The 22,569-nt window shown below is 41.7% G+C and overlaps 1 protein-coding gene across 10 annotated transcripts in view; it reads left to right on the top strand.

Annotated features, from left to right (window-relative positions):
* EVA1A (eva-1 homolog A, regulator of programmed cell death) overlaps positions 1-22,569 on the top strand; it is a 63,535-nt gene that overhangs the window by 2,617 nt on the left and 38,349 nt on the right. For 4 of the 10 annotated variants that reach the window (XM_081254338.1, XM_081254335.1, XM_081254332.1 and 1 more), the window contains exon 2: positions 4,307-5,163. The exons of 3 other annotated variants lie outside the window; for them this stretch is intronic. The gene's annotated coding sequence lies outside the window, so the exon portion shown is untranslated. Of the gene's footprint in view, positions 1-4,306; positions 5,164-9,006; positions 9,118-22,569 lie in introns of those variants that run through there. 3 more of the 10 variants (XM_081254334.1, XM_081254333.1, XM_081254337.1) reach the window with 3 other exon arrangements.

Below are 22,569 nucleotides of genomic sequence, written 5' to 3'. Positions count from 1 at the left end.
TGAACTGCAAAACACACACTCTTCACACTATGCAGGTAAAGGGCTTAAACCAGTGCCCCACATATAGTAAGTGCTCCATAAATATGAGCTGGAGTTTGATGTGTACATTGATAAGAGCCAAAGTCCATTGGGTTTTTCAACTGCACCACACTTGAGATCTAAGACTGTGCCATTATTTTTACAATCCTGTTCCTTCCCTCTCCTTCTTGCCCCTAACCCAGTCTCAGAGGGACAGGACATCGGGGTCAGTCTCCTGTCACAGTTCTAGGTCAGCACCAATGAACTTGATGCTAAATGGAGCTTTACGTGTGCCAGGTCAGAGTCAGAATGGCATTAACTCTTTGGGGATGGTCCTATGGAATCAACACACCTGCTTGAGGTTAGAGGTGCAGACGAGGGGTCAGGAGCTACCTGACTCCAGCTTTGTCCTTTCTAAGCATGTGCCCTTTGCAGTGTGCACCTAGCACAGAAATATTGGGTTAAATCAATCAAGGAATGTGGGGTGGATGGATGAATGGCACCAGGTGGGTCTCTTGCCTTATACTTGATGATGCAGAGTATGTTTTCTCTCCAAGTGTTATATATCAAGGGTCCCCAACCCCTGGGCCACAGAATGGTACTGGTCCATGGCCTGTTAGGAACAGGGTCACATAGCAGGAGGTGAACAGCAGACGAGCGAACTAAGCTTCATCTGTATTTACAGTCTCTCCCCATCACTTGCATTACCGCCTGAGCTCCGCCTCCTGTCAGATCAGCAGTGGCGTTAGATTCTCATATGAGTGCAAACCCTACTGTGAAGTGTGCATGTGAGGGATCTAGGTTGTGCACTTCTTATGAGAATCTAATGCCTGGTGATCTGAGGTGGAGCTGAGGCGGTGATGCTAGCGCTGGGGAGTGGCTGCTAATACAGGTCATCATTAGCAGAGAGGTTTGACCACAGAGACCATAATAAATCAACTGCTTGCAGACTCATATCAAAGCCCTATCACTGAGTGACAAGTGACAATTAAGCTGCATCTGGTGGCAGGCTTTGTAGGGGCAAGTGAGTTGATGTACTTCAATAGTACAACAGCATCTGGTGGCAGATTTTAAGTCAGTATCCGACACTTATTTTAGTCTGCGTGTGGCTTGCCCATTATTTTATTTACCACTTCCATCCACACCTCTTTCCCACACTGCACACTTGTCTCAGTCACAGTTTTGGTAAGCCCACAAGCTAACCCTACCCAAACGTGGAGACCAAGCACCCTGCATTAAAAGACAAGCCTTTGGGGTTTTTCAAAAGAAACAAACGTGAACACAAAGAACAGAAGCGATTACTGAAGGTCACCACTTCATCACATGTGTCTGCACTGAGAGCATGATTCTTAGTGGCTAACCACATTGCTAAAGCTAGGAAGCCCTTTACTATTGGTGAAGAGTTGATCCTGCCTGCTGCTAAGGACATTTGTCGTGAACTTTTAGGAGAGGCTGCAGTTCAAAAGGTGGCATGTGTTCCTCTTTCGGCTAGCACCATAACTTGACAAATTGATGAAATAGCAGAGGATATTGAAGCACAACTGTTAGAGAGAATTAATGAGTCACCATGGTATGCAATCCAGGTTGACGAGTCTACCGATGTTGACCACAAGGCAACAATTGCTTGTTTTTGTGCAATATATTTTTCAGGAGGATGTGCATGAGAATATGTTATGTGCACTTCTGTTGCCGACCAACACCACAGCTGCAGAACTATTCAAGTCTTTGAGTTATTACATAACAGGAAAACTGAATTGGTCATTTTGTGTTGGTATATGCACAGACGGGGTGGCTGCCACGACTGGAGAGCTTTCTTGTTTCACTACTCTGGTCAAAGAGGTTGCCTCTGAATGTGAATCTATGCACTGTGTCATCCATAGAGAAATGCTGCCTAGCCAAAAAATGTCACCTGAATTTAACAACGTTTTGCAGGATGTGATTAAAATTATCAACCACATTAAAGTACATGCCCCTTATGGTCATCTCAATAGATGCAGAAAAAGCTTTTGACAAAATTCAACACCACTTATGATAAAAGCTCTCCAGAAAGTTGACATAGAGGGAACCTACCTCAACATAATAAAGGCCATATATGACAAACCCACAGCAAACATCATTCTCAGTGGTGAAAAACTGAAAGCATTTCCTCTAAGATCAGGAACAAGACAAGGATGTCCACTCACCCCACTGTTATTCAACATAGATTTGGAAGTCCTAGTCATGGCAATCAGAGAAGAAAAAGAAATAAAGGGAATACAAATTGGAAAAGAAGAAGTTAAACTGTCACTATTTGCAGATGACATGATACTAAACATACAGAATCCTAAAGTTGTCACCAGAAAACTACTAGAGCTTATCAATGAATTTGTTAAAGTTGCAGGATACAAGATTAATGCACAGAATTCTCTTGCATTCCTATACAATAACAAAAGATCAGAAAGAGAAATTAAGGAAACAATCCCATTTACCATTGCAACAAAAGAATAAAATATCTAGGAATAAACCTACCTAAGGAGGTAAAAGACCAGTACTCAAAAAACTATAAGACACTGATGAAAGAAATCAAAGATGTCACAAACAGATGGAGAGATGTACCATGTTCTTGGACTGGAAGAATCAATATTGTGAAAATGACTAGACCACCCAAACCAATCTACAGATTCAATGCAATCCGTATCAAATTACCAATGGCATTTTTTACAGAACTAGAACAAAAAGTCTTAAAATTTGTATGGAGACACAAAAGACCCCAAATAGCCAAAGCAATCTTGAGGGAAAAAAACAGAGCTGGAGGAATCAGACTTCCTGACTTCAGATTATACTACAAAGCTACAGTAATCTACACAATATGGTACTGGCGCAGAAACAGAAATATAGATCAATGGAACAGGATAGAAAGCCCAGAGATAAACCCACACACCTATGGCCAACTAATCTATGACAAAGGAGGCAAGGGTATACAATGGAGAAAAGACAGTCTCTCTAATAAGTGGTGCTGGGAAAACTGGACAGCTACATGTAAAAGAATGAAATTAGAACACTCCTTAACACCATACACAAAAATAAACTCAAAATGGATTAAAGACCTAAATGTAAGGTCAGACACTATAAAGCTCTTAAGAGGAAAACATAGGAAGAACACTCTTTGACATAAATCACAGCAAGATCTTTTTTTACCCACCTCCTAGAGTAATGGAAATAAAAGCAAAAATAAACAAATGGGACCTAATGAAACTTAAAAGCTTTTGCACAGCAAAGGAAACTATAAACAAGACGAGAAGACAACCCTCAGAAAATATTTGCAGATGAATCAACGGACAAAGGATTAATCTGCAGAATATATAAACAGATCATGCAGCTCAATATTAAAAAAACAAGCAACCCAATCCAAAAATGGGCAGAAGACCTAAATAGACATTTCTCCAAAGAAGACATACAGATGGCCAAGAGGCACATGAAAAGCTGCTCAACACCACTAATTATTAGAGAAATGCAAATCAAAACTACAATGAGTTATCACCTCATGCCAGTTCAAATAGGCATCATTAGAAAATCTACAAACAACAAATGCTGGAGAGGGTGTGATGAAAAGGGAACCCTCTTGCACTGTTGGTGGGAATGTAAATTGATCCAGCCACTATGGAGAACAGTATGGAGGTTTCTTTAAAAACTAATAACAGAATTGCCTTATGATCCAGCAATCCCACTACTGGGCATATACCCAGAGAAAACCATAATTCAAAAGATACATGCACCCCCAATGTTCATTGCCTCACTATTTACAATAGCCAGGTCATGGAAGCAACCTAAATGCCCATCGAGAGACGAATGGATAAAGAAGATGTGGTACATACATATGATGGAATATTACTCAGCCATAAAAAGGAACGAAACTGGGTCATTTGTAGAGACGTGGATGGACCTAGAGACTGTCATACAGAGTGAGGTAAGCCAGAAAGAGAAAAACAATTGTCATATATTAATGCATATATGTGGAATCCAGAAAAATGGTACAGATGAATCGGTTTGCAAGGCAGAAACAGTGACACAGATATAGAGAACAAACGCATGGACACCAAGGGGGGAAAGTGGGGTGGTCGGGGTGGGATGAATTGGGATACTGGAATTGACATATATATACTAATATGTATAAAATAGATAACTAATAAGAACTTGCTGTATAAAAAAATAAAATAAATTTTTTTAAAAAAATAAATTAAATAGACCTCATTCTCAAAATAAATAAATAAGTAAAGTACATGCTCTTAACTCCTGTCTGTTTGTGCAGCTCTGTGAGGAGATGGACGCAGAGCACACACGTCTTCTCTTATACACAGAAGTGAGATGGCTTTCTAAAGGTAGATCACTGGCCAGAGTTTTTGAGGTATGACAGCTGCTCCAGAGATTTATTTTAGAAAAAGAGTCACCACTGAGAGCACATTTCAGTGACACAGAATGGGTCGCACAACTTGCTTACCTGTGTGACGTGTTCCACCTGCTCAACGAGCTCAATCTGTCACTTCAAGAGAGGGTGACAACTGTGTTCAAGTCGGCAGATAAAGTGGCTGCATTCAACGCCAAACTGGAATTATGGGGGCAATGAGTGAACATTGGGATTTTTGACGTGTTTCAAATATTAGCAGAGGTTTTGAAAGAGACTGAGCCAGCACCTTCTTTCTCTCAGCTGGTACATGATCACCCATCTCATCTTTCAAAAGAGTTTGAGCATTACTTCCCAATCACAAAAGACCCCTGACCTAAGAAGGAATGGATCCATGACCCATTTGCGAATAAACTAGGTGAATCGACTTTGTCCGTGCTAGAAGAGGAGCAACTTCTTGAAATCGCAAATGACGGTGACCTTAAAAGTAAGTTTGAGACAACTTCAAATCTCCATACGTTCCCGATTAAAGTCAAGGCAGAATATCCTGAGATTGCCACAAAAGCACTGAAAAACCTGCTTTCATTTCCAACATCCTATCCTTGTGAAGCAGGCCTTTTTGTAGTGACAGAAACCAAAACAAGATTATGGAGTAGACTGGACATAAGCAACACACTTTGGGTGTCACTGTCTCCCATCACCCCCAGATGGAACCATCTAGTTGCAGGAAAACAACTTCAGGGCTCCACTGATTCTGCATTATGGTGAGTTGTATAATTATTTCATTATATATTAAAATGTAATAATAATAAAAATAAAGTGCCCAATATATGTAATGCACTTGAATCATCCAGAAACTGGTCATACCCCTTCCCCGGTCTGTGGAAGAATTGTCTTCCATGAAACCAGTCCCTGGTGCCAAAAAGTTGGGGACCACTGTTATATATTAAAGGTAAAACTTGTTAAGAGAATTTAATGACTCATATGGAGTTTTGGAGAACCAGGTTTGGAACCTGTCACTGACCCCCTATCTGAGTTATGCATGACACTGGATACTAGGTTACAGGTGATCACTTCACTAAGTTGAAATCTTTTTCCCTGAATGCAGCCCTGCCTTTGAAAGCTGAACCCGTTCCTTGCTGGTCCATTGGCCACTTGCTGTATAGGCCAGACTACCTTGCACAAATATCTGCACATTTGTGTACTCTGGCTTCTTCCACATCTGAATCGCACAGTTGTAATCCCCCTGAGTTTGCTTGTTTTGGCAGGTTGTCTCTCAAACTTTAGTGGCATGAGGTTAGCTGGGTGTGCAAGGCCTTGAGGTTTTGTTAGGGGGTCACAGAGATACTCTAGTAAGGCTGCTTTTGAGGATGGAGCAGAGTGAGAACTTCCCTGTCCATCAACACATCAGAGACCACTCAGATCCCCTGTAGCACTGCCTTCCCCCTTCAGATACCAGATTCTTACTGCCTCTGGCATTATCCTCTTTCCTGGGTCACCAGATGGCTGATCTGAGAAACAGATTCCCCTAGGATATTAATGACTGGAGTAAAAGTCTGACTCAAGATTTTTGGGGCATCACTTGTATTTTCACTGAGGTATTTAAAGCCTGATCCAGAAGATAAAGTAGCCCAGGAGAGGAATGTCAGAACGGGCACTATGTATTCAGGCCTCTGATGTCATGGTTCAGCTGCCTCTTAACTGACCAGCAGGCAGATTCCTAATGATGAAGCTGGTTCTGCTTGTGTGTCTGGTTCTAAGGAGAGACACCTCACCCTGTTCAGGTCTTGGGCTGTGTTCTGTGAAATGTACCCCGATTATTTGACTCTATGTGAAATCCTGTTTGGTTCTGAAAGGGTCATTTAGTCTAGACTAGACTAGACTAGACTGGTGATGGTATCTTGAGGAATTAGGGTGAGTTTGGAATACACGTGGGGTAAGTAGCTCTGTGCTGGGTGCCAGAGAGACAAACATGAGGAAGGTAATGCCCTGGCTGATGAACTGTACGGATGGCCCCTCCCGAGTCTGGGCTTTTGACCATTACCTTTAGAGCAGCCAAAAGTCTGTATGAACTGGTAAGTAGTTGCTAAGTTTCTCTGGACTTAGAGAGGGAGGAAGGAAGCAGGGGCAGAGAGAGAGAGACAGAGACAGAGAGAGAGAGAGAGAGAGACAGTTAGAGTGTACTTGATCATTTGGGTCCATTTTACATAAAATCCAGCATGTGAGCTAGCAGGTCAACTGTCATGACTGATACATTTCCTGGGAATCATGTTCACAGTTGCAGTCCTTTTCTTTGATCCCAAAGCCTTTTGCCAAAGCTCACCACAGGTGATAGGAACATACGCTTGTTGATTGGACAATTTATATGGGTGATTCTATAGGTCATTCCCAGACTTCAGTAATTTATTTACCACTTAGTGACCCCCCTGGCATGTAGGAAACACTTAGTAAGTGATAAATGAGTGAATGAAGGCCCTAACATGAAAGTCACATCTTGACCCTCAAGATGCTCATGGCCTGAATGAGGAGATAGACAAGAAAACCAGCACAAAACAGAGGAGTAGTTCTGTGACAGAGAAGATACAGATGCAGAGGAAGACTCAATCCAGTCAGGGGTCAGGGAATAGAGGCAGTGAGAAGGGAGATCTCTTTTGAGGAACATCCTTCCTCCACAGAAAGTGGTCCCATAGGTGGTTCCCAGTGGTCAGTTACAATAGGAGCACCTGGGGTGGGTGCCAGAACCCATGGTAAGGGTTTTGTATGCCTTTATTGCATTGATCCTCACAACCATCCTCTGAGGTCAGTATCAGAGGAGGAATCAGGATCCCACCCTCAGCTAAAAGACAGACCTGGGATCAGATCCAGGCCACCGGACTCTAAGCCCTCCACCATTGCTTCAGACAGTGTCGGGATGGTCATATTATCATCAGAGACACTTTTAGAAAATCTAGTTTTCACAAAGGAAAGTACAGGTGTGTGGGTGGCTGTGGTCCAGGTGGGAGTGGCCTTTTCCTCCATGTTTTTCCTCCTTTCCCTCTCCTCTGCCTGATGTCTGAGGTCTTGCCTTGTCAGAACTTAGAAGTAGTTAGAAGCTGTCTGCTCTGGGGGTCAGCAACTCTCTCTTCCTCCTCTTGCTCCCTCTTTGATCTCCAAGGCAGCTTGTACTTTGTTCTTCAAGGTGAGAGGAGGCAGAAATGCTGCTCAGCAGAGAAGTAACCATAAGCTTTTGAAGGAAAGAAGTCTTTTTTACAAAATACCTGCTGTAATTTAAGCCTTTGCCCTTTGCCCTGTGCCCTCCTGCCTGTGTCACTCAGATGGTCAGTAGCGGGAGGGAACTGACTTCAGGGGGTCTTGTTTCTACACAGGGACCCCCTTCAGAAGGGCTGCCCAAACCTGTCTTACCCTAAGGACAAACACAAATATGGCTGACTTGTCCTTTTACTCACTTATCTTGGCAAGACAGGGCACAGCAGCCCATGAGAAGGGGCTGGAAGGGCCTCTTATTGGAAGACACATACAATATTTTACTGAAGTGCCTATCCTGTGTTCCACTTGGCTGAACAACCTCTGACATTAGTTTCCTTCCTTTCTGGAGTGAACTTTGAGGACCTCATGAAAATCAGAAAACAATGACTTGGACATATTAGAGTCTGGAAAAGATACACATGAAAGTGAAGATGGTGCTTGTAGATGGCATTGTGTGCTCACAGAGATAGCTTGGTGGCCTTGGTTTGTCTCTTTAGCTCAAGCTGTTAGTGTTTACCGACTCCCTTGTGTACCAGGCATAGTTCTAGGCCCTGGGGACACAGAGATGAACAAGTACTCTTCCTGCCCAAGAATCTCTGAAATCCAGTGTGCAGACAGGGGAATCAAAGATAGTAATGAAACATTTTGCTATCCATCTCTCTCATTAAAGTAAGTTCTCTGAAAGCAAGACATGTCTTATTGATTCCTAAATCACTAGAGTCCACCATGAATTCTTACATATTGCAGACATTCAATCAATGACTGTTGCATCACTCTAAAATTCAGCACTAGAGGCAAGACAGAGTGCTTTTTGTGTCCAGAAGAGGCACAGCTAAACTCAGCTTGGACAGCAGGTGGGTCCAAGAGCATCTAGGAGGCTGAGATGGAGGCATCTAGGCTGATGAGAAGAGAATCACAGGCAGAGGGACCGGCGAGAAATACAGCATGGCCGGGTGAGCAGGCATGGTGTGCTCCAGGAAGGGAAGAGAGGTAGATGTGGTTGGAGAGGAGGGAGGCGGATCTCTGAATGGGCAAAGTGGCACACCAGGAAAAGCCTTACTAAAGGGTTTGAATTTTACCCTGAAGGCACAGGGGAGCTACTACAGGATTTCACACAGAGGAGAGACTAGGTCAGAGTTTCATTGTAAAAATAGACCCCTCTGGCAGTAGATGTTGGAGAGGAATAAGACAGGTGGCAGGAAGACCATGTCAGGACACCACTGTAGTTTAGAGAGTAGAAAAGATCTGGGGTTTTGGGTCAGACCGACCTCAGTCTACATAGCAGCCCCATAACATTTTTGTGTAACTTAGGCTATTTATTAAGTGCCTCTGAGCTTCTGTCTTTCTCAATCTGAAAACAGGGATAGATGATCCCCTCCCTCATGGAGAGATGACTGTCAAGACTATGGACAATGAAGTATGTGAAGTGTCTACTGCAGTAATTGATCCATAATTGGCATGTGAAAATAGTGGTGAATATTATTTTTAATATCATTGTTACTTATCATGTAGGTGAAAAAAATGAGGCTCTATCTAAGACACTGGTAATAGGAGTGGAGAATTGGGCACAGACTCAAGAAATATTTTGGCAATAAAGTTGACACAATTTGGTGACTGATTGTGCAGTGGAGTTTGGGGGCAGGGGCAGGAGTCTAGGACTGACTGGGATTTTGGCCTGGGCAACCAAGAGTAAGTATAGTGGAGCTATTCATTAGGAGAGGTTATGGAGGAGGAGAAGCATTTGCAGGAAAAGATGATGAGCTCAGTTTCAGACAAACTGAATTTGAAGAATTTTGGGGACAGCCAGAGAGACATGTCTAGTGGGCAAATGGTTTAGCAGATTTGACATCCAGGAGAGAAGTCTTAAAGAAGATTCAAGGACAAACTTTTAACAAGAGGTAATGAAGTCATGATGTTCAAGGAGAGTATAAAGCATGGGAAGAGGAATTATAACAGGCAGTGCTTATTGAGTGTGTACTATGTGTTTGTTCTAAATATTTTAAGTGTATTAATGCCCTGAATAACCATTGCCAGAGAAGACTATTATACCTACTTTACAAATGAATAAACTGAGGCACAGGGATAGTAAGTAACTTGCCCAAGGTCATACAACTATAGTAACGGACCTAGGATTTTAGGTGAGGCAGTCAGGATTCGGAGCCTGTGCTATTAATGTCTTTGCCAGACTGCCTCTGAGAGTGGGGGGACTAGGGCACAACAGTGACCTCTGAGGGAGGGGAAGGAGAGGCTCTAGTGAAGGCAACAGGAGTAGGAGCTGGGCAGAAAAGTAGGAGGAAATGGGAGACTGGAATACAGGAGAGTTTCCAGGAAGGAGGGATCAGTAACATCAAATTATCTGGAAATCCATTAAGAAAAGAAATGAAATATCCATGGATTTGGGAATAAGGAAGTTATTGATGACTTGGTGAGGGGAATTTGAAAGATGAGGTGGGTTGAGGAGCAAATGTGAGGTGAGTAGGTAGGGATACCAAACATAGGCAATTCTTTCCAGATGCTTGGCTGTGGAAGCAACAAGAGAGGGAAGATGCTAACTAAAGGTATTAGGTAGAGGGAACATTTTAGAGATGGAAAAGACCTGTCAACATCTATGGAGGGACAGAACCAGAGGAGGCCTCACAGAGTGGCCACAAATGCACTATGCACACTGGGGAAAGTATCTCTATGTTCGCTTTTCGTTTTTATACAGATTTTTAATATCTCTCCCCATGTTCTGGACAGCTTCCACGTAGATGGTTAGGACTCACTAAAGAAGCCCCTGAAATGTGTTTCAGATCTTCAGCTTTTATTAGGTGGAGTAGAGAAAATTTCTTTCATAGTACCCAGTGGTGAGTCATTATCACATGTTGTTAAATCCAGACCATATCAAATTTACGTACAGTACATCATCTACTGAATTTAATTTGAAATATTCCAGGAGAGCACAATGTGCTAGAGCTCCCTGTCATGCATGTGGAAGAGGGGTGTCTGCTCTATAGATACCAGAATAGTAAGAATGATGGGTGGCAGAAAGCCTTGAGAGGAAGGAAAGTGACTCACAGAACAGTGGGTGGAAGGGAGGGGACACTGATCTTTGTGTACATGTGTGTGTGCGAGTTAAGTTTTATTTGGGGCAAAATGAGGACTGCAGCCCAGGAGAGGGGGACACTGATTTTGAACTGGACATGAGACATATCCTGTGAGCAGAGGGAAAGGCGATTGGAGATTAAGATAAATCTATAGAAGGAAACAGAGATTTGCTTGGATTTTATAGGAAATGGAAGGCATATTTTTTAAGGAGGTTTGCTAGGGCGACAACCCTATGCTTAAAATGAATCTAGATAATGTGACTGCTGCAATTTAAGTTCTTAATAATGGGAAAGACTGGCATTTCCTTATGAATGGTTTGTTACCAGGCTTAAAGGACAAGTCCAGCAAGCTCTGAGAAGAAGTGTTTATCTAAATCCAAAGACAATCTCTGTGTTTTAATACATAGGATTCTTTTGTCATTCAGACCAGAGGTAGATGCCACAGAGGGTTAAAAGTTTGACTTAAACATGATATTCAGCTTTTTCTTCGTTCATGGAACTGACATCCCTGAGGCTGCAGGCTGGAAATAGGGTTTGGCTGCCAACTTCATAAATTTGCCTTGGTTGGAATGGTTGGAATCTTCTTGGAAACATCTCAGTGAAATGCACACACACCTCCACAGAAGGCCTTTATGGATAGGGCTGTCTCTCAAAGAGACACTGTCCAAAATCAGAAAGGCCACACAAGAAATGGCCTTGGGATATTTTTTTCCACATGAAGCAGCAACTCAGCTGAATTATTTGTTTGATCTTGAGCTTCAGGTATTAGGAAAAATGAACAGTACAACTTTCAAGAGTCACATTTTGAGCTTGAAGGTTCCCTCTGTATGAGTCAAGGAAGAATCATTCCAGCCTAACTCCCTCTCCAAACTTTCCCACGCAGGTCTTTCATCTGGATGTAGGCATGGTGTGGAGTGCCTTTGGCTGGGTATGGGTGTGATGCACAGACAGGACACTCTCCTTAGGGACAGAGGGAAGAAGTTGTAGTAGTCTTGCCCACCTTTTCCTAGTAGAAAGGAATAGAGGATGTCCTTCTCCAGGAGGGCATGGTCAGGATACTGTATGCTTCAGTGAAAATGTGGACTCAATTATATAAAAGTACATGTGGCTTTACTCTAGTTTCATGGGGTTTGAATTTGATCTCATGGAAAGGGCTATGTAAATGTTCCACACATATTCCAAGAATGAGTGAATAGGGCTGTATACATGCTCCAAACATCCATATCAAAGCTATTAGTGGTGCTTATGCCCAACCTTCTGGACCATGGGAGTACCAGAAGGGTCTGAGGGGCAGTATCTGGTGTGCTCAGAAAGTAACAGCACTTTCTGATTCCTTAGGTTATTTCATTGATATTTGATTCATTAGTAAAATCTCTCCCTCTGTCTTTTTTTGTTCATTCATCCAATCATTCATTCATTCAACAGACTGAACAGCTACTATGTGGCTGTGGCTCCAGGATATGTGACTTTAATGTGGTGGTGAATCCAACAGTCTTAGTTCCTGTCTTCTTGGAGCTCACTTTGTTAGGGGACAGACATTAAAGAAATAATTACACAAAGAAATACATGATTACAAACTATGGTAAGCACTATGTTGGAAAAGAACAGGGTGCTCCAGGAGGGAAAGAGAGGAGATAGTTTAGCTTGGGGGTGTCTAGTGAGGAAGACAGATATGTAGACCCATATCTACTGTATATGACGTACCATTTATTGGTGGGATACTGTTTCCAAGGAAGGAGTGCCTGACCCTTGTATAAGTCTGAGGGGGCAGTTCTAGAAAGCTTCATAAAGGAAGGGATAATTAAGGAGAATCTTGAAGAATAGGTGGAAGTTTTTGTTTTTTTTTTTATGTGGAAAGGGAGTAGTGTTGTTCTACGTGAAGAGAACCTGGTGTGTTTATAGGACCCTCATTCAGCAAGGAGTTTGGGCTTCAAGTAGGGGAATAGTGAGAGATGCATCAGGAAGGATTGGTAAGGGCCAATGAACACAGATTAGACTTTATCTTGGAGGCAAGTCACTGGGGAGAGTGATGAGTTACCAAGGGGAGTGTTCTAGAACAAGTTACCAAGGGTGCAGCAAACTTTTTTGGTGAAGGATCAGATAGTAAATATTTTAAGCTTTGCAAGCCATACAGTTTCTGTTGCAACTACTCACCTCTGCCACTATAGTGTGAAAGCAGTTATAGATGATACATAAACAAATGAGCATGGCTCTGTTCCAATAAAATTTTATTGACACAAACAGGTAGTGGGCTTGATTTACCTGTGAGTTTACCAATCCCTGTTCTAGAATGATAATTCTAGGGGCTCACTGGAGATTGGACTGGAGCATGGGGAGAGAATGGAGGCAGGGAGGCCACTTAGGAGCCATTGCTTTAATCAGGGGAACTAAGAAGGAGGGACCATGAAGAGAAAAGGCTTGTGACAGGCTCCAAGGTAAAAATGACAGGACTACATAACCAATTTGATGGGAACATGTCTAGTTGTGTCTTTGTTGCTCAGTGGAGTGATTCTCCCAGTGAAGAAAAAAAATGTAGACATTCTGTATTTGGGACTCAGAATCATGTGCACATCCTGGGAGGTCACCTGTTGGTCACAAGACACTATGCTGGGTGCATTATATAGATTATTAAGCAGAATTCTTAAGAATATTAAGTTTCATTTCCTATTTTTCAAACTGAGGTTTGGAAATGCTAAGTTGTTTGTCCAAAGTCATGTAGCTGGTAAATGGTGGAGCTGAGATTGAACCTGGATCTGGCATCAAAGCCTGTGCCATTCCTAAAATGTAGAATCTTCTCCCCACCTCTCAGGGTATGTCATGAAGCCCCACTCCATAAGCCTATGCAACTCCCTCCTCTCTCTTCTCTCAGTCCCTGTTAAGACCCACCCAGCCCTTTAAGTTTCTCAATCAGCTTCTGGCATAGCAAGGACTAGAGCTGTGTTTTAGCTGAAAAAATCTGTTAGGTATGGGATAATTCTTCTGTGTTTGACAAAGGACATGCAGCAAAACTGAGACCCCATCTTGAGGTTCTAACCTGATGATTTTTGCATGTTACAATTTGGAGAAGACAGTGTGGTATTAGGTTGTGGATTAGGGAATCCCTGAATTTAAGTGTCTAGATTAGAACGTTGTCCTATTCCATGCCTAATCACCCAGGAGATAACTGTCAAATTCAGGTAATAATACCTGATAAGGGAAAACTTGTTGATTTAAACCCTGGAGGTCAAGATTAGCTTCTGAAAAGGCAAACTTGACAATTATGGTCAAGGAAATCAATTCAGTTACCATTCTACCTCAGGTTGTCTAGTAACACCACTGATCATTACTTTAGTGCTTTGTCCAGGTTCAGTAAGAGACAGTCTCTACATAGAATATTTCAAACAGGACAGAGAAATATCCTAGAACAACTGAATTATATCATGGATACAGCAGTCCTTTTAGTGATATCTATTGGACAGCGTTGGGTCACGTGGTACACGGAATGGCAAAGAGACCTCTGTGATTGAAGTGAATCAATTGCATGACGCATACCTTGGGCCAGGGAGGATGGACACACAAACAAAGTGGGGCTCTTCCAGCAAGGGGTAAGGAGGAATGCACGTTGGAGTTAAACACCAGTGCCTGCCACAGTTGTTGATCAGTTTTGACCACCAGCCTGTATTAGTTTCATAGGGCTGCCATAACAAAGTGTTACAAACTGGATGTCTTATAACAACAGAAATTTATTGTCTCACAGTTGGGGTGGCTAGAAAAATATCATCAGGGTCATGCTCCCTCTGAAGGTACTAGGGAAGTGTCTGTGCCAGGTTTCTCCCCTGGCATCTGGTAGCCTTAGGCATTTTTGTTTTCTCCCTGTGTCTCTTCACATTGCCCTCCCTCTGTGTATGTCTGCATTTAAATTTCCCCTTTTTATAAGGACCGTAGTCATCTGGAAGGGCCCACTGTAATGACCTCATTTTAACCTGGTTACATCTGTAAAGATCCTACTTCTAAATAAGGCCACATTCTGAGACTTCACCATATCTTTTCTGAGGGACACAATTCAACCTATAACACAGCCCTTTCTCAGGGAGAGTTCAGGACTCCATCCTCTTACCAAGGTGATTGAGTGCATCTATTCTAAGTTATCTTCATCTGTGGTCATTTTGCTGTTCACTTCCTCTATATGGTGCTTAGGACATAGGGATTCTGTTTCTGTTTATTCCTAGTTAATTATATTTTAGATGGTTTCTCAGCCTTTGCGCTTGTCAGTGTTCTTTAGGCCACACTCACTGCATTTGTCCTTCCAGCCTCTCCTTTCCTTACTTTGAACTTTGTTCATTTAACAGTAAGTGTTCATATAACAGTAAGTGTTGAGTTCCTGTTGCATTCCAGGTACTATGCTAAGCTCCAAGGATGTAAGGATGAAAAAGGTGAAGAAGACAGTTTCTGCTCTCGGAGTTCTCATGGGAGGCTACACAAGCAAATAGTGTGAAACAGTTGAAGAGGGAAGTGCGTGTGCAGATTCTGAATACTGTGCTATCCCCAGCATAGCGTCTGCCTTGTCTCCTTAGTGCTAACAAGAGCACCCCAGGTCACTTCAACAGCTTCATCTGCTTGCTGTTCCTTTCCTTTCACTTTGTCCTTCACCCATTTTGATCCACATGCTTTTCTCCAACTATATAGTTTTCCATCTCAAATTCTGTCTTTCTACGTGAATGCTGTCTCTGTTTAATGTGTTCCCCTCCCCCATCCTCAGCCATTATCCAGTTGATTAACTCATGTTTCTTCTTTGAGACTCATCTCTGGGGCTTCCTCTTCCAGGGAGCCGACTATGCCCTCCTACCATCCTCTCTTCACTCCCTGAGCTTTACCTTTGGAAACAGTGCTCCTTTCCCCCAAACAGTCACTGACCAAGGCTTGTTTGTCTTCATATCCCCAGTACTAGTATCATGCCTCTGTTAATAGGTGCTTTATCAATAAACAAGTGAATGAATGAATGATTCCTAGACTGGACTTTGCTTCTGCTTTCCAGGCTGTACTTTTCCTTTGGCATCCTTCCCTCAAAATCCTGTCTAGTCACCACTTTTTTTCTACCACATGACCAGAGCAGTAGCTCATGGCATTCTTTCCAATATGCTGACACCTCAGCTATGCTGGCCTTTATGGTCAGTGGATACATTTGGCTACCCATTGACCACCATCTCTTTCACCTGCCCTGCTTCACACAAAGAAAGTCCTATTTGCTTGCATGCAGGAAGATGGTTCTCATAGGAAAAGCAAAACTTCTTCCATGGTCTTCTCTGTTTCTTCATTTCCAAAGTTTCCCCCTCTCTCAATTCTAGAAGGAAGGGACATAGCATTTCTGCTACAATGATTATTTCAACAAGTAATTTTTTGAGCCCCTAGTTTATACCTGAGTTATGCTTGAAGCACATTAACTCTTATCTAGTTTCTGCCTTTCTTTCTGATAAAAAAGACCTGCTTCTTTTACTCCTTCCTGCTTAGTATATTGGGTTTCTCCTATGTATTGAATAACACAGTGATTTTCAATTTTTTTTTAGCATTAATACTCTTCAAATGAAATCTTATATGGAATATCAATGAGTAAAAGGAGAAGCCAAAATTTTATTGTATATATGTAATTATTTTATTTGATAATTCTAGTTTGTAACATATAGTTATACATATTTTGTATTGGATGTACAACCTTGAGAAAATTATGGCAGCCAGACATTCAAAGTGATAGCATTTTTAAACAGGATACCTTGCAGATTTGGGTTATTCTGATTTAACTGATCCAGAAACTGGAAAGAAGAATATAAGAAAATTTGGTTTTAATGTTGACTCATTAATACTATGTAACAGCTGTTGGCATTCTTTAATTATAAGGAATCTAATTGAAAGGAATAGATGAACAAGTTCTTCAATGAATTTTTATCTTCCTTTGATAGAAAATTCTTCCGTGAAACATATAGTGCCATTATGAGATGTTAATTATGTTATTAAAACTATTGTGAGAAACTCCAGTGCCTGTTTCTCTTTAGTAATCACTTAAAGCCTTTAACACAGCAAAAAATATTTAATTTGGCATGTTGAGTCCAAACTTCAGTTGTCATTTTCATCACTGACACTCTGGTCCTGCATTGCTGAGTTGGTCTTATTTGGCTTTATAAAAACCTTTCAAGCCCTCTAAGAATAAAACAGTAATAATACCAATAATACCACAATGCAACAGGTAATGTGGTCACTTATTATGGTACAGTTTACTATTATATCTTTATGTGAGCATGCACCCAATGGATATCCCTGAATCTTGCCTGACATTTAATTGAACATGGCGCGCTTGAGCCAGAGTTTTATAGCATAAGACTTGCATGGATCTGAATCATTTAATGACATCTTCAGAACTACAGCTTTCCTAATTAATGACATATCTAATGTGTTCAAACATATTCATGGTTTTGGCAAGAGAACCTTTATTCTGTGATTGTTCATGTTTGGCATATCACACACTGAATATATCCGTTTACGGTTTAAAAAATATTTTTAAAAACGTAATCTGAATCAAACATTTGTAGAACCCTTGAAACAAATAGATTGAACTCCAGTGTATTGGAGTATGGTGTAAGACAATGGTGGTTTCAAGGAAGCTGCAAAACTGACTTGAGAGAGCCTCCCTGTTAGCATCAGATAAATGTCTGCCCAGCTCATGGCTTTTCATCTCCCAGGTGCTCAGCAGTTTATCTGCTTTGCATTGAATTGAATTGGCACAAAGCATGTCCTGTGTGGCTATAGACTAGCTCCCCCTGGTGAGGAACCATCAGCAAGGTCTCAGGTGGAAGCTATCCACCTTCTCAAGAATCTACATAGCTCCTGCCAAGGAAGGCTGGCACACCCCGACCCAGAATTTCCATTTTCTCTGGCTCCCTGAGGGACATCCCTGGGTTTCCAGACTCTACCTTGTTTTTGATCTACTCTTTCTGATTTCTTCAGTGTTCCTGTGCTTATGCTCTGGTTTTAATAATTATAATGGATTTAGAAGTCAGCTTGGGACTGGGGCGCCAAAATGGGAAAGAATCAGATGACCAGGAATGCTTCTTGTTCCCATTTGCGTGTTCCTCGGTAGGGCATTATTTTTGTGAGTTCTCCACATTTGTAGATGCCTCAGATATACTGGTCTTGGGAGGCCCCACTAGTGACAGACTGAAGCATTTGCTTGAGGAATACTGGTTAAGAATAAAATGGCAAGTGGGTCACCTTTTTTAATGTCCTGGATTAAGGATCCAGAAGTTTGCCATCATGTCCTGCCCTACTTGCAATTCTAGAGAGAAAATCACACAGGATTTGTTCAGAATTATTCAAGCACATGTTGGTTGTTGACTATTAGGGCTGAAATTCTTTTCATGCCCAGTGTGGTATGAATGCCGCGATTCTGTTTGACTACTTCTTGCCAGTGTCCATGACAGTTTCTTCTTTCTCCATCGGACACTGGCAGGCTAGGGTTCAGCCATGAGCTTTTTCCTCTACCTTTGGTATTCTTTGTCAGGGTTACCTCATCTATTTTCATACTTCAGCTGATGACTCTCAAATGCCTCTAATTATCACTCCAGGATCACAATATGACTCTAGACTTCCTTTAGAATGTTATTCCCCCAAACCTCTTTACATTTCTTACAAGCTGGCCAAATTCAATGTTCTTGGGTCTCCCTACACTTCATGAAGGAGAATCGGATGTAAGGCCCCTAATTTTGAAGAAATCATAGTGTAATGCAAAAATATAGAAAACACATAATTTTACCATATGCAAAAATTGGCACACAGGGTTACAGGGCTGCAAAAGAGGGAGCAATTATGTATGGAGGGGAGAATCAGAGAACGTTCTTACAGGAGGTGATGTGACATGGATCTTGAAGGGTGGGTAGGACTCAGAAATGCATTAATATAGAGAAGTGCATTCAGCAGGGCAAAACGCAGAGGTAGAACTGGGTGGGAAGTACATGCAGAAGAACATGATTCCATTTGCTTGGACTTTGGCTGTGTTGGAAAGGTAGGTTGGGAAGAACATATGAAGGGCCTTTATTTACAGGCTCACGCTTGCATTTTAGTCTGTAGGTGATGATTTTAGAACAGAGGAGTGGCATTAGTAGAACGTTGTTTCTGAATGCTCAGTCTGGCACCAATATATGATCTTAGGGTAGGGGAATAAGAAAAGGGAAGAACTCTTAAGTTAGGTGAGTGACAACGGGGACAAAATAGTTAGAAGGGATATGAGGTAGAATCTTCAGGGCAAGGGAGAGGAAGGGCCTAAGATGACTCCCAAGTTTAAGTGTGAATGATGGGGAGGCTCAGGATACTGTGAACACTGTAGAGAAAATTGGAAGTAGTTAGGGGGGGTAATGAACTTAGGACACATTGGGCTGGAGAGATCTCTGGGAAATCCAAGTGAAGACTCCCATCCCACCTCATCCATCCCCAGTACTCTAGACTTCCCTTTCAGGTTAAAATGGTCTGGCTTCCTGCCCAGCTCTTCCCAGCTAGGATCAGCTCCGCCTTGGTATGCCCAGGCCTATCTGACTTGAGGCAGTAAATACTTAAGAGGGTCCTCTGACCCCCTGGGCATACATATTGGGGCATCAATCCTAATAGGTCAAACTAGAGCTGATCATGAGGACTTTGCAGCCCATCTTCAACCCATGTGCTCTGCGTCACAGGACCAGTTTTTGTTTGTCTCCTTTTCAAATTCTTGTCCCCTTTCTTATGTTCTCACTCGTGTAGGCCCTCCTGGGATAGAAACCCCTGCTCCCAGGCTATTGCCAGAGTTCTGATATCCAGGGACAGAACCCAGAGACTGAAAGCTAGTTTTTAAAGGTAACTTCCTGGATTTTGACCATTTTTAAGGCCCATAGGGTTGACTCAGTTCTTCTCTCTGCAAGGTCAAATCTTCAGTGCCTGTATCATCCTTAGGGATGGGCCCTGGTTCTCTCCCCACTCTCAGGTGCTACTTCGAATCCAGCACCACATCTCACCAGTGACTTCTAGGAAATGTGAAGTGTCCAACATGTGCATGGCACACTCTGCATCTTGTACCTATCTGGGACCTTTTATGAAAGCATCTTGCATCCTGCTTCCCAAGTTTTGAACATTCCTTTAGATTATGACTCCTCTCTCTCTTCTACCCTGGTTGTCCTCCCACACAACTGGACACCTGACCTTCATGGTACACTGGGTCTTTGGATTGCTGGTGCTGATATTTCGTACATTGATTGTTTTTGCTGCTGGTTGCCCCTTGGTTCTGACAGTGTCATCATCCAATTCCATGGGCACTTCCTTTATGTTTATGGTTTGGGGACTTCAGAAATGAACTGAAACTGGGGAGGGATCTGGGAGTATCCAGAGCCTCTGTGACTGACTTAGTCAAACATCTTCAGTTACTTTCTTCTCATTCTGAAGACTTCACATAAGTAAAACCATTCCCGGCCAACACCAAATAAATTTTGCACATGCTGCTTGAATTACTATACATTTACCCCAGTGTGACTTTCTCACAAATTCATATTTCACTGAAACTATTCCTCTGGATAGGCTGATGCCAGCAGCTGTGGAAATTCAACATTTGCTTTGTGCAGTGAAACTTTAGGACATGATTTTTTTTACATTTCTCAGATATGTAGCTCATTTGGAAAAAAAAAAAAAAAGCATTCTTGGCAGAATCCATGTGGCCTGAGCCAAATATCCCAGCTTGTGTTTCTGTATACTCAGATATAAAGCGATGAGAAAATGCAGTTCTAAGTGCCCATCGTATAGCATTGGCATATAAAAATTAGGATTACCATTTACTGAGTACCTACTACGTGCCAGACATCTTACCATGCTCTGCATCCTCAAAAACATCCTGTGAGTGTGCCAAACCCAGGTCTGTTGGCCTTCTGATCCATACTCTGCCCTGGGTAGGAGGGACTAAACTGGAGGCTGCCTTTCTCAGGCTTAAGGGTGCTCTGGCTTCCTGCTAGGTTTGGCCAAATAGAGTCACCAGTGAGAGGTTGGAGGGTGAGGAAAGGAGGAAGGCGGATTATTTCCTTCCTCTCTCTTATCCTCAAGCATCTCCTCCAGTAGTGGCTGCATCTCCATGGTTCCAGCTTCCACTATTTGAGTCCTCCATGGTTCCAGATTCTTTCTGGTGACCCTGGCTCCTCCCTTTGCCCCTTAAGTTGCCTTCTGCTTGTTGTTGCTAATCTCTGGTTTACCTCATGATCCCATCTCATACAATCTTACTCCAACTAATTTCCTCTTTTTAAAGTTCATACCAATTTGAAAAGATCTTTAAATTCTTGACTTTGTCATCTATTGTAGCAGCCTTCAAATCCCAGCTTCTCTATCACTTTCAACCTGTATTTCTATCTTTATCACATACAACCAGTTCCCTGCATTAAATTTCTTTAGTTGTAAATACTTGAAGCAGTTTCTGTTTCTCTGGTTAGAAGCTGATTGATGGATTGAGGCTGGAATCATTAGCCTCATTTTAAGGATGAGGAAACAGAGGATCAGAGAGGTAAACTAACTTGCTCAGTCTTAAAGACAGGAAATAGTAGAGGTTTGGTTTAAACTCAGGCCTGATCAGTCCTGAAGCTTGTGTCCTTTCCCCTACATACTCATGTGTTCTGTTTCCTGCTGCTATGTGAATGGGGTCTAATTTCTCCTGTATAATCCCTTCATATTCTGGAAAAAGAAAACTCTCATAACCACCTTCTCCAAGATTTCCCAAGATGAAATGTATGTCTCTTCAACTGTTCCTCATGAAAAAGAATTTTGAATTTCCCTAACATTTTGGTTGAGTCCTCTGGGTTATTTCTTCTTAAACTTTAATGTGAAGATTATTATTCAGGACAACTCTAGAGATCATGCATTAAAAATGTTTTTAATTAGACTTTTTTTGGATATAATTTTATATTTAGATGCAGTTGCAAGAAATAATGCAGTGATCGCATGTTCCATTTACCCAGTTTCCCCAATGATAAATTCTTGCAAAACTATAGTACAATATCACAACCAGGATGTTGACATGATACACTCAAAATACAGAACGTTTCCATCATCAGAAGAATCCCACTGTTGCCCTTTTATTGCTATACTCACTTCCTTTCTGACTCTAATTCCTCCTTAATCCCTGAAACCGTTTATTTAATTTATTCACCATTTCTATAATTTTGGCATTTTAAGAATGTTATATAAATAAAGTCATAAAATATGCAACATTTTTGGATTGAGTTTTTCACTCAGTATAATTTTCTGGAGATTTATACTGGTTGTTGTGTACATTAAAAGTCTGTTCCTTTTTTCTTGCTGAGTAGTGTTCTATGGCATGAAAATACCACAGTTGTTTGAACATTCTCCCCTTGAAGGAAATTTGGGTTGTTAACAGTTTTTAGATATTACAAATAAAACTAATTTAAATATTTGTGTGGGGTTTTGTGTGCATGTAAGTCTTCATTTATTTGGAAATAAGTGCCCAGGATTAGTGCAATTGCTGGGTTTTGTGATAGTTGCAACATCCAGTTTTTGAGAAACTACCAAAGTGTTTTCCAGAGTAGTTGCTTCATTTTACATTCCCATTAGCAGTGTATGAGTGATCCAGTTTCTCCATATCTTTGTCAACAATTGGTGTTGTCTCTATTTTTCAGTTTAGCCATTCTGGTAGATGAGTAGTGGTATCTCATTGTTTTAAATTTTCATTTTCCTAGTGATTAATGATGTTGAACATCTTTTCATGTGCTTATTTGCTACTTCAGTATCTTCCTTGGTGAAATGTCTCTTCATGACTTTATCCCTGTCCTAAATGGATTCTTTGCTTTTTTTTTA

The sequence above is a fragment of the Mesoplodon bidens genome (genome assembly GCF_964165515.1).
Source record: "Mesoplodon bidens genome assembly, chromosome: 14".
NCBI classification, from domain to species: domain Eukaryota; kingdom Metazoa; phylum Chordata; class Mammalia; order Artiodactyla; family Ziphiidae; genus Mesoplodon; species Mesoplodon bidens.
The sequence above is the reverse complement of the archived record's forward strand: the minus strand, read 5'-3'. Positions and strand labels throughout refer to the sequence as shown.